This window comes from Macaca nemestrina, chromosome 6 (genome assembly GCF_043159975.1).
Source record: "Macaca nemestrina isolate mMacNem1 chromosome 6, mMacNem.hap1, whole genome shotgun sequence".
In the NCBI taxonomy this organism is placed as follows: domain Eukaryota; kingdom Metazoa; phylum Chordata; class Mammalia; order Primates; family Cercopithecidae; genus Macaca; species Macaca nemestrina.
In genome coordinates this window covers 147136277-147148621 of record NC_092130.1, presented here as the reverse complement: position 1 = coordinate 147148621, position 12345 = coordinate 147136277, and the positions used below count along the sequence as shown (strand labels likewise).

Genomic DNA, 12345 nt, shown 5'->3' with positions numbered 1-12345 from the left:
CAGATGCCCCTAGCCTGCAGCTCTAAGAGCTTCTGAGGCCCATGCCAGGCCTGTGGCATCTGCCTTGCTGGTAGCTACTACTGGGGCCAGGAGGGAAGGGATTATTCCAAATTATCTGAATGAACACTTGTTGAATGGGGAGAAGAAAGAGATAATCAGCTCTTTAGGGGCTCTGGTTTAATTTGAATTTCTAAAGGAGAAATTACTTTCACTTGCCTCATTTCTTCAGGGCCTCCACATAGAGCCATCCCTGGTACAGGCTGGATTCCACTAGGAGGATGATTAACCTCCACTGGCTCACTCTCATCTGAGCCTTGCTCTGGGCTCGGTCCAAGAACTTCAGGACAGTCTCTGCATCAAATTATGAGCTTGCTTCTCCACCATTCTGTATTTTGCTGAGGCCCACACCCAAATCATAAATGGCCTGAGGGGCTTCAGTTATGTGTCAGAGGCATTTTCAGGTCTCTTCATCATAAGTAACTATTATAGACCAGTTTCCTTTTGTGAAAACACCAAAAAGTGGCTTATTACGTGTTAAAAGTCACTGAGCTGCTCAGCATAAAGAATTTAGATGGAAGAAATCGACTTCATTATTTTAATAATCTTCATTGTTACATCATCCAGTAGCATGATATATGGTAGAGGAATTCTGGGGGACGAGCTGGGAATGAGGGAGTCAGCCTCCAATTCAACCAGCCAAGCTGCTGCTAGATTAACAGTCCTCCCCAGATGGGAGCAAATGTGCCCACCGATCATAAAAAACTGGCCAGGTGGCATGAATCAGGAATAAAGGGAAGGGAAAAGAGAAAAGGAAAGAAAAAAAGGAGGGAGGAAGGAAAGGGAGGAGAGAAAGAAAGGAAACATTTCTTGATCATTTACTATGTGCCAGATACTTTTACATATGCTGTCTCTTTTAATTGCATCTACTCAGTATTATCTGTAAAGAAGGCATTGTCATTTTTATTTTATAACAAGGGAAATTAAACCTCAGAGAAGTGAAGAACTAGATTAAGGTCACTTAGCTCAGATACTGAGACAAAGAATATAAGAAAGGTTCCTAGATAAAACTTGGAGTTGCAGCTGGTCACCAACCTCACTGGGAGGGTGCCTCAGTTCCAGCTCCTTCAGACAGGAAGGCATATTATCACATAAAGCATCAACTATGATCAGATATTTTTCTGATCTGTTTTTAACCCTACATTTCTTTGTTATGCTTTGGGAGAGGTCTCTTAGAGAACACTCATTAACTTAACATTACCATTTACAGTTACCAATAGTATTACCACTTACAATTGTTACAAAAAGTGAAATACTTAGGTATAAATTAACAAAACATATACAGGATCTGTATCCTGAAAATTATAAAATGCTGCTTAAAGAAGTCAAAGGCCTAAGTCAAGAGAGAAACGTACTGTGTTAATGGATTTGAAGATTCAACATAATGAAGACATCATCTATGCTCCCAAGCTATGAATGTATAGCTTTATTGCAATTCCAATAAAATCTCAGCAAGTCTGTTGTAGACACACACACAAGCTCATTCTAAAATTCATATCAAGTTTATTTAAAAGGTTCCAGGCTTCAGATTAGCTAAAGAAATTCTGAAAAAAAAAAAATAAAGTGGAATGAATCACTTTACCTCATATTAAGGCTTACTATATAGCTGTAATAGCCAAGACAGTGTGATACTGGTGCAGGGATAGTCACATCGATCAATGAGACAGACAGGGGACCCCAAAAGTGACCCACCTAGACATGCCTAACTGATTTTTGACAAAGGCAAAAAAGCAATTCACTGAAGGAAAGATAGCCTCTTCAATAAATTATGCTGGATAGCAAGAAAACAAATAATCCAATTGAAAAAATGGGCAAAGGACCCAAATAGGTATTTCTCAAAAGAAGACATACAAATGGTCAACAGATTATATACATATATATATATAAATTCAACATCGCTTATCATCAAGGAAATGCAAATTAAAACTACAATATGATATAGTCTCATACCTGTTAAAATGGCTATTATCAAAAAGATGAAAGATAAGATTTGGAGAGGTTGTGGAGGAAAGGGAACTATTGTACACTGTTGGTGGAAATGTAAATTAGTAGCCATTATGGAAAACAGCTTGGAGGTTTCCCAAAAAATTAAAAATAGAACCACCATATGATCCCACAGTCCCATGGGGTATATATCCTAAGGATATACAATCAGTATGTCAAAGAAAAAATCAGATATCAAAGAGATATCTGCTATGTTCACTGCAGTATTACTCACAATAGCAAGATACAGAATCAACCTAAGTGCACATGGACTGACGAATGGATAAAGAAACTATAAGATATACATATCATATATATTCCATTATATGTATATAATGGAATACTATTCCGCCTTAAAAGAGCAGGAAATACTGCCATTTGTGACAACATGGATGAACTTTGAAGATATAAGTGAAACAAACCAGGCACAGGAAGATAAATACCACATGATCTCACTTATGTGGGATCTAAAAAAAATTAAACTCAGAAGCAGAGATCAGGGGCTGGGGGAAGAGCCAGGAGAGGTTTGTCAAAGGATTCAAAATTTCCATTTAGATAGGAGGAATAAGTTCAAGAGATCTATTGTACAACTTAGTGACTGTCATTAATAACAATGTACTGTACTGTACACTTGAAAATTGCTAAGAGAGTAGATTTTTAAGTAGTCTCATCACAAAAAAGCAAGTATACATGGTAATATATGCATTAATTAGCCTGATTTAGCCATTCCACAATGTACACATATTTCAAAACATGTTGTACACCAAAAATAAATACAATTTTTGTCAATTAAAAAATAAATTTAAAATGTACAAGAGAGAAAGAGAGAAATCAAGAAGAGGGGCCTAAACAGAAGCCAAAGCCATGGGCAACAGCCAAGAATTACACCAAATGTGAAAGAAAGACATTAGGTGGAAACCATGGATGTTGTGCCAAACCTCTATTAACCTCAATAGGGAAGACACCAGGTTCAAGAAGTGGAGGAAGAGACCCAAGGCCAGCAAATGAGATGCCATGTCTTATTAGGGGCTTACGTGAGGGGGAGAGAGTCCAGTGGCGGGCTGGACAATGTATCTGCCATCCCACCATCTATCCCTCTGCCTCCCATAAAGATTTATGGGGATCACATCTCTCAGCGGGGAGATGAAGCAGGAACATAAGGCCTAGAGGCAGGGAAAACATAAGGCCCATTCACACTTCGGCTATCACAGGAAATATCCTCTCCCATATCACAGGAAATATCCTCTCCCTGGGCATATCCCATAAATGACTTTGTAACTTTACGTCATCCTCTCCATTTACAAAGGGTGTACACCAAGTAACAAATGGAATCCTCTATGGGGTATTTAAACTGCCCAACATTCTGTAACGGGGACTTTGGGTCTCTAAGCTCAGTCCTGCTCCCACATTGTGGAGTGTACTTTCATTTTCAATACAACCCTTCATTCCTTCCTTGCTTTGTTTGTGTGTTTTGTCCAATTTTTTGTTTAAGACACCAAGAACCTGGACACCCTCTACCCTTAACATACACAGTCCAGTCGCGCAGGGCTGGCCAGAAAAACTATAACCACCTGCCGACATCATGTAGTCTATATAGTATTTTTTTTTTTTTTTTTTTTTTGAGACGGAGTCTCGCTCTGTCGCCCAGGCTGGAGTGCAGTGGCGCGATGTCGGCTCACTGCAAGCTCCGCCCCGCCGGGTTCACGCCATTCTCCTGCCTCAGCCTCCCGTGTAGCTGGGACTACAGGTGCCCACCACCACAACTGGCTAATTTTTTGTTTTGTGTGTGTGTGTGTGTGTGTGTGTGTGTGTGTGTTTAGTAGAGACGGGGTTTCACCATGTTAGCCAGGATGGTCTGGATCTCCTGACCTTGTGATCCGCCCGTCTCGGCCTCCCAAAGTGCTGGGATTACAGGCGTGAGCCACCGTGCCCGGCCTATATAGTATTTTCACTTAATAACCTCCTGCTAATAACCTCCACCTGGCAACCTTCATTTACTCCAAAGCTCAGGGCCTCAATCCCCTGTACAGCCTGTGTTCCACAGGATGGGGGAGAGGCTCCGGTGTTTATCATAGATAAGGAACAAATCTCTGGGGTGACTCCTCTGGATTCCCTAGCTTGTAACACACATTCACATGTATCTTCCATACAGGATCTTTTTTATTTTTTTATTTTTATTTTTATTTAATTTTTTTAATTGAGGCGGAGTCTCATTCTGTTACCAGGCTGGAGTGCAGTGGCGTGATCTCAGATCACTGCAACCTCCACCTCTCAGGTTCAAGGGATTCTCCTGCCTCAGCCTCCTGAGGAGCTGAGACTACAGGTGCATGCCACCATGCCCAGCTAATTTTTGTATATTTAGTAGACTCAGGGTTTCACCATGTTGGCCAGGATGGTCTTGATCTCTTGACCATGTGATCTGCCTGCCTTGGCCTCCCAAAGTGGTGGGAATACAGGCGTGAGCCACTGCGCCTGGCCACCATACAGGGTCTTTTTAAGGGTATGCTTAAATTATTGCTATTAGGTGTGTTTATAACAGATTAATCAGTTTTTTATATATGTGAGTCCCAATGAGGTTCTACATAATAATAAATCCACATTTCATGCTTAGCACGTTATGGCTTATCAATTACTTCCATACTTTATCTTATTTGATTTTGTGAACAACTGTGTGAAGTATTAATAGTTAGGAGAGTGATGATTAACCCTGTCTACTGATAAGAAGAAAGTTTACTTTAGTAATTAGAATTGATCACTAATGGTTTGCAAGTGGTAAAACCACAAATAGCACATAAAGCTGAAGAGTCATCACTTACTGAAACCCCATCTTTACTAAAAATACCCAAATTAGCTGGGTATGGTGGCATGCACCTGTAATCCCAGCTACTTGGGAGGCTGAGGCAGGATAACTGCTTGAACCCAAGAGGTGGAGGTTGCAGTGAGCCAAGATCATATCACTGCACTCCGGCCTGGGCAACAGAGTGAGACTCTGTCTCAAAAAAAAAAAAAAAAAGATTTCTCACTTACCAAGACTCACACTTGAAAGAGTAATTATACAACTTCATTAATAAGAATAATTCTGTTTGGTTGCAATTGATTACACCACTGGTTGTATCTGTAGCATTTTCGGCATATTTGCATTTTCCATAGGTCCTCCATTATTTTATATGCACCTCAAAGACTGTATTTTCTCTATAACTCTCTACTTTGCTATGGTGGATGGGAGGATATTGAAGCCCTGCTGATGATTAAATGACCTGAAAACTTACCAAACTCTGTTTAGAGCCCCAATAATGCCTAGCATGGTTCTAAAACACCTTATGAATGACAGCACTCATTAAATCAAAGACTTCTAAAGATAGCTAGATAATTAAATATCTATGTATCTTCTATCTTCTAAAAATAATTAGATAACTAAGGATCTCCTCAGTTCTCAGCCACATTCTCCTGACAGCTGTCATTTGAACTGGAGTGGAACTTGGTACCAGTTAAAAAGTCATTCTCTATTACTTAGGCTGCCAGAGGCAAGACAGGGAAGCTCAAAGGCAACAGTTTTGGAAATCATTAAGATTCCCGAGCTCCTTTGAAAGACTTTTCTCGATGAACTTCACCGTACTACTGCACCTGCTTCCAATATCTTTCATCCTAGCATTTGTTTGAATGTGTCCAAGATGCTAGGAAGCAAACCTGACAAATGCTCACCCCAGGCAACAAGAAATAAATGACACAGATACTCCTTGAGTTACAACTGAGTTACGTCCTGATAAACCTGTCATCAATTGAAAATATCGTAAGTCAAAAACGCAATGAATACGCCTAACCTACCGAATATTGTAACTTAGCATAGCCTACATTAAATGTGCTCAGAACACTTACATTAGCCTACAATTGGAAAAAAATCATCTCATACAAAGCCTATTTTACAATAAAGTGTTGAATATCTCATGTAATTTACTGAATACTGTACTAAAAGTGAAAAGATTATATGGGCACTTGAACTATGATTTCTACTGAATGTATATAATTTTCTCAAGTCAAAAAATCATAAATGGAACCACTGTAAGGGGACACCTGTATTTGTGTTCTGATATTTACTGGTCCTGGCATCTGTTTTCGCCTAGGGATCTGTTCCTTGATGACTGATCTACTGATTTACATTACAGTTAAAACTGCCTTGGAGGATTTTTTTTTTTTTTTATGAGGCAGGGTCTCACTCTGTCACCCAGGCTGGAGTGCAGTAGCACAATCCTCTAGGGTTTAAGCGATTCTTGTGCCTCAGCTTCCTGAGTAGCTGGGACTATCGGCCTGCACCACCACACCCGGCGACTTTTTCTATTTTTTGATAGAGATGGGGTTTCACCATGTTGGCCAGGCTGATGTCAAACTCCTGATCTCAAGTGATCCGCCTGCCTTGGCCTCCTAAAGGGCTGGGATTACAGGCATGAGCCCCCACACCCAGCCTCTGGAGGATTCCAATCAGATACTTAGATGATTTGTTCCTCCCTCTTACCCTGCAAGTCAGTCACCATTTATCAGACCTGTAACTTTCCCACTGGTGATACAAATTTAGGGCAAATATCTTGATTCAATAGCAACTCAAGTTCTCAATTTCTTTGTTTTTTGGGGAGAAACTGCAGACAGCAAGCAGAGTCAACCCAAAATAAAAGGTGTTCAAACTAAAACAATGATGAAACATGCATTTTAATAAAGATATGTAAGGTAAACAAAAATGGGGCTTTGCATTCATTTGAAAATAGAAAAACAATGGTCTGAATGTAATCAATACAATTAGTTGGTGGACACACACTTTCGAACAATTGTTAGAAATTTTATTCGAAACTTTAGAATAAAATTGAACATGTGTATGTTCAGCAAATCGTAATTCTTTACAGTCCTCCCTGGATTATTATGGTTATTTCTAAAGCTCTTTTCCATAAAAAAAGAATACTCTTTCTCTAGTCTTTCTCCTGTTTTCTACCATAGTCTTTTGTTTGTTGCAGTGATATCATCCAAGTCCCTGAAACTTTTGACAACGTTTCATGTTGCCCATGAGGATGTTGCCCATGGGGATGGGGAAGCTCTTACCCAAGCCATACTCAATCTGTGAAACGTTCCACAGTGAATCCTGTACCAACAGGTAAAGTCCAGGCATCATGTAGGACATGTTATTAGTTCTACTGTGTGTGTTTATTGTGTGAATAGTATGACCTGGGAATAATTCCATTTGCTTTTGGAATACATCACTATATTTGCACTCTATAATGTAGTAGATCTGTTAAACTTTTACTTAAATTAATATTACGCTTATTCTGCACTTCTTGAATATAAGAGTTGAAGGCCAGAAGGTATAGTATTAAAAGAAAGGCAAAAGTCTTAGATTAAGAAATTCATAGTGAAAAATTCAAATCCAGATTATAAAGCATTATTTGCACTTGGGAAAAATAAATATATAGTGCTGGAGCAACTAGACATCCACAGGCCAAAAACAAATAAAAAGAGAGAGAGAGAGAGAGAGAAGAATTTCAATCGAAACCTCACAGCTGGTACAAAAATATTGGTAAGATCATAGACTTAAATATAAAATGTGAAACTGTGAAACTTCTAGGAAAAAAAAAAACAGGAAATCTTAGGAACCTAGGGATAGGCAAAGAATTTATAGACTTGACACTAATAACACAATTAATAAAAGGAAAAACTGATAAATTGGATCACATCAAAATTAAACACTTTTGCTTTGAAAGAAACCTTATGAAGAGGATAAAAAGATGAGCTACAGTTTGGGAGAAAATACTTGTAAACCATATATTTGACAACGGACTTATATTTAAAATATGTAAAGAGCTCTCAAAACTCAACGATAAAAAAAAATAAGAAAATAGGCAAATGTTGTAAAGAGACACATTGCCAAAGAGGTTATACAAATAGCAAATTAGCACATAAAAAGATATTCAACATTACTAGCTATCAGAGAATTGCAAGTTAAAACCACAGTGATATATTACTCATATTTACCAGAATGGGTAAAATAAAAAATCATGACAACACCCAAATGCTGGTGAGGATGTGGTAAAACTGAATCATTCATGGCTGGTGAGAGTGGAAAATGGTACAGTAGTTATGGAAAAACAGTTTGGTAGTTTCTTAAAAATACTACATAGGTGGCCGGGCACAGTGTCTTACGCCTATAATCCCAGCACTCTGGGAGGCTGAGGTCACTTGAGGACAGGAGTTTGAGACCAGCCTGGCCAACATGGTGAAACCCCTTCCCTACTAAAAGTACAAAAATTAGGCCGGTATGGTGGTGGTATCTGTAATCCCAGCTACTCAGGAGGCTGAGGCAGGAGAATTGCTTGCACCCAGGAGGCGGAGATTGCAGTGAGCCCAGATCGCGCCACTGCACTCCAGCCTGGTGACAAGAGTGAGACCCCATCTCAAACAAAAAACAAACAAACAAAACCCTACATAGGCAATGACCATATAACTTAGCAATTGCATTCCTGTGCCTTTATTCCAGAGAAGTGAAGACTTATGTTCACACAAAAACCTGTAGTTGAACGTCTATAGTAGTTTTATTCATAATAGTTAAAACCTGGAAACAACCCAAATGTCCCTCAGTGGGTGAATGGTTAAACAAATAGGCACATATCATAGAATACCGCTCAGCAAAAAGGGGACAAACTCTTGATACACACCATTTGAATGGATCTTAAGTGAATTATGCTGAATGAAAAAAATACAGTCTCAAAAGTCACATCTGGAATTATTCCATTTATATGACATTCTTGAAATGATAAAAATCATACAGATATATTATTACAGAGCAGATTAGTGCTTTTCAGGGATCAGGTAGGTAGGTGGAAGGGAAGTAAAAAAGGTATGAAAGGGTAGCACTAGGGATGCTTGTGAGGGAACTGTTCTAATGTTAATTGTGGTGATGGTCACACAAACTTATACGTGTGACAAAAATCGCATAGAACTAAATGTATACATACATGGTCATGCGCATGCACACGCCACTGTGTGCATCTGAAGGCAGGTGGCATTGTTGAAATATCACGCTCTGGGTTGTCTTATTGTACTAAGACTACACAAGATGTTACGATTAGGAGAAAATGAATGAAGGGTAAAAGGAATTTCTCTGTACTATTTCTTACAACTGCATGTGAATGTACAATGAACTCAAAACAAACAGAAAAATACAAAAACACCTTAAAAATAACTGGTCTGAACCAAGGCTGCAGGGTTGCAATAGGAGATCTTATAACACTTTCTGGTATGATCCTATGCAGATTATTCACTGATGATATGTGAGAACTTGTACCTTTGAATCAAAGGGAACCTGCAGTCTTTCAGATGAGTTACAGTGTGTAGGAAGAGCCCATGCACTCACACAACCATGCACCCACATACTCACATACCCATACACACCCACATACTCACAAACACACACATATCCACATACATACACACACACACCCACATACATACACACACATCCACATACTCACATACCCACACACCCACATACTCACATACACACACACCCACATGCTCATATACACACACACCCACATACATACACACACCCACATACCCACGCACCCACATACTCACACACACACACTCACACACATACAAACCCATATACTCACATACACACACACACACTCACATACACACACTCACACACACTCCCACATACATACACACATACATCCACATACATACACACATACACACAGATCCACATACTCACATACACACACCCACATACATACACACCCACACATATACACACACCCACATACTCACATACACACCCCCCCACATACATACACACAGATCCACATACATACACACACATACATACACATGCATCCACATACATACACACACACATCCACACTATGCCACATGCACACACTCACACATGGATACACCCACACTAAAGTTAATTAAGATCCCTAATTAAATAGCCATGAATATAAAAGCTTATTGGAGTTGAAGCAGCTACACAGGCAGAAATAGAGCTCTTGTTCTCCGTTAGCGCACAGAGACCTTGGCAAGGGCACGCTGTTGAAAGGGGGATTTTATCAGATCTGAAAAGCTCTATCTTTCAATATTGTCCTTTTATACATTGGCTTGAATCACCGTTTTGAAAATCTTACATTCCAATCTCTGTGTGTCTGTTTGGAAAAAGTGAATGTTGACAAAGGTCCAGTCTCCCACATTCCTGAACCAAATTCAGCGTCAGCAAGGACCCACCTTCATCATTGTGGAGAAAGCAGAGTCATCTCCCAGATGTTGCATTCCAAATGCTGCCTCCAGTGTTTTCATCATAATGAAGAGCCCATTTCCCTGAAGGGCTCCAGGAATTATGCATTTAATAGTCTCATTTAAAGAGTGAGGGACAGTACCTTAGCCAAGTCACAAAGCAGGCATTGGCAGAGCAGGGCTTGGAACACAGGTTTGCAGCTGTGAGTTTAGGACTAGTGGTTTCCAAACTATTGAGGACTTCTCTAAACTCTGCTTTGAATAATTGGAAAGACTTAGCAATTAACCAATGAATGATTATGGCTTATTTCTACTCCTCAACCTCATGATCCTACCCTCACTGAGGAGACAAACAGAAAAGCAGATAACCTCTTCTTTCGAGATCCTTACCTCTGTCCTTTTCTTACTCTCTGTCCACTTCCTGGGCTCCTCTGTGAGCCCTTCTTCTTCTGCCTTTCCTTTGGTTCATTGCTTAGTTCACTCTCAATCAGTCATAGTTTTGGAAATCACTCCAAAATATGATTGTTGGCTCCCACATCTGTATCTCATTCCAAACCTCTCCCAGAGTTCAAATTTATGAACCTAAATCTCCTGATGGTCACCTCCACAGGTACTTCCAACTCAGCATCCCCGAAATCCTTTCCTCCCACTTCAACCTGCGATTCCTTCTGTGCCTTCTGTGGTTGCAGGAACCACCATCAGCCCAGTTGCCCAATCTAGAAATGCCAGTGTCTTGTAAGCTCCCTCTCCTCCCATATCCTGCATCCCAATCTGTCATCATGTGCTGCTAATTTTACCTCCTCTATATCTTTGCTACTTACTGTCCTTAGCCCAAACCTTCATTTTATGCTTGGTTTACAATATCCTGGCCCTTTTCAAATTCATCCTCCTCACTGTTGCCAGGTGGATCAAAACAAAAGTCTGTCCATATCATGACCCATGGCTCAAGATCCTTCGAAGTCTAGCCTCCAGGAAGCTCTCCCTTCATTTGCAACCTCACAGTTTATGCTCCAGCAACAACTGCTTGTATTAGCACTCCCTCAGATCCCCGTCACATACTCCCACACACCTTCCTTTCTTCAATATGTTCCCTCTTCCTAGATTGCCTTTTTCTCTTACCCCCTTTAACCCATTCAACCTCTACTCATTCTTTAAGATTTAATTTGGGCATTTCCAGGAAGCTTTCCCTGCCCCCTAGTCTGGTTTAGGTTCCTGCCAATATACCTTCTTCATACTTGGTTCACAGCACTTCCTGTGCTAGGTCGTAACAATCAAATTGTATGCCTGTTTTCCTCTTAGCTCCTCCAGAACAATAATTGAGGTTTATTCTTCTCCTTGTCTCAAGCGTTGAATATATCCTGGTTTACAGCAGGTATACTGACTGACAAAACTGAGGATGCACACCACCCATGAAGGAAAGGAGAAAAGGGAGAGAATATATCCTTTAGGCCAGGAAAAGTAAAGACTAGGTGAATGGGAGGTTTTGTGATAAACTACCAAAGAGGCATGTTCTCCTATGGGTCAGGGAAGGGGCAGTAAAGAGGCCAGAAGTTTGAGAGTTCAGTAGAAAATCTGCAATAATAATTCCAGTGCCTGTAATAGGAACTGCTAGTAGAAGATTCTACATGGGTGTCTCATGTTTCTGCACATCATCTGAGCAAAGACATAGGTTTTGTTCTGGAGTATCCTTTGAAGGATGTTGTAAAGGAAACAGCCTTAGAAGATAACATTTTTCCAGGGAAAAGGAAAGATTTACTTTATGTCCATAATAACAAAGGTGATGGCTTCCTCTGGGGCGAAAGTTGAATAAGTTTGCTTACAATCTATTTTAAGGGATTGGGGCTTTCTTATTTTGGGGGTCTTAAGCTGGGATAAAACCCACTGTATGCATAGCATACACTGGGGCTGCCTGCAACACCCCAGTGCAACTTATGGGACAAGAGGGACAGGTGCAAACCGAAGCTCATGTCCCATTATGCTGTGAGCAATAAAGTCCTTGGTCTGTGACTCAGAATTTTCATGTCTTCTGCC

At 40.1% G+C, this 12345-nt stretch overlaps 1 protein-coding gene across 9 annotated transcripts in view; it reads right to left on the bottom strand.

Annotated features, from left to right (window-relative positions):
- LOC105473043 (ADAM metallopeptidase with thrombospondin type 1 motif 12) overlaps positions 1 to 12345 on the bottom strand; it is a 377504-nt gene that overhangs the window by 135589 nt on the left and 229570 nt on the right. The gene's annotated exons all lie outside the window — the stretch shown is intronic.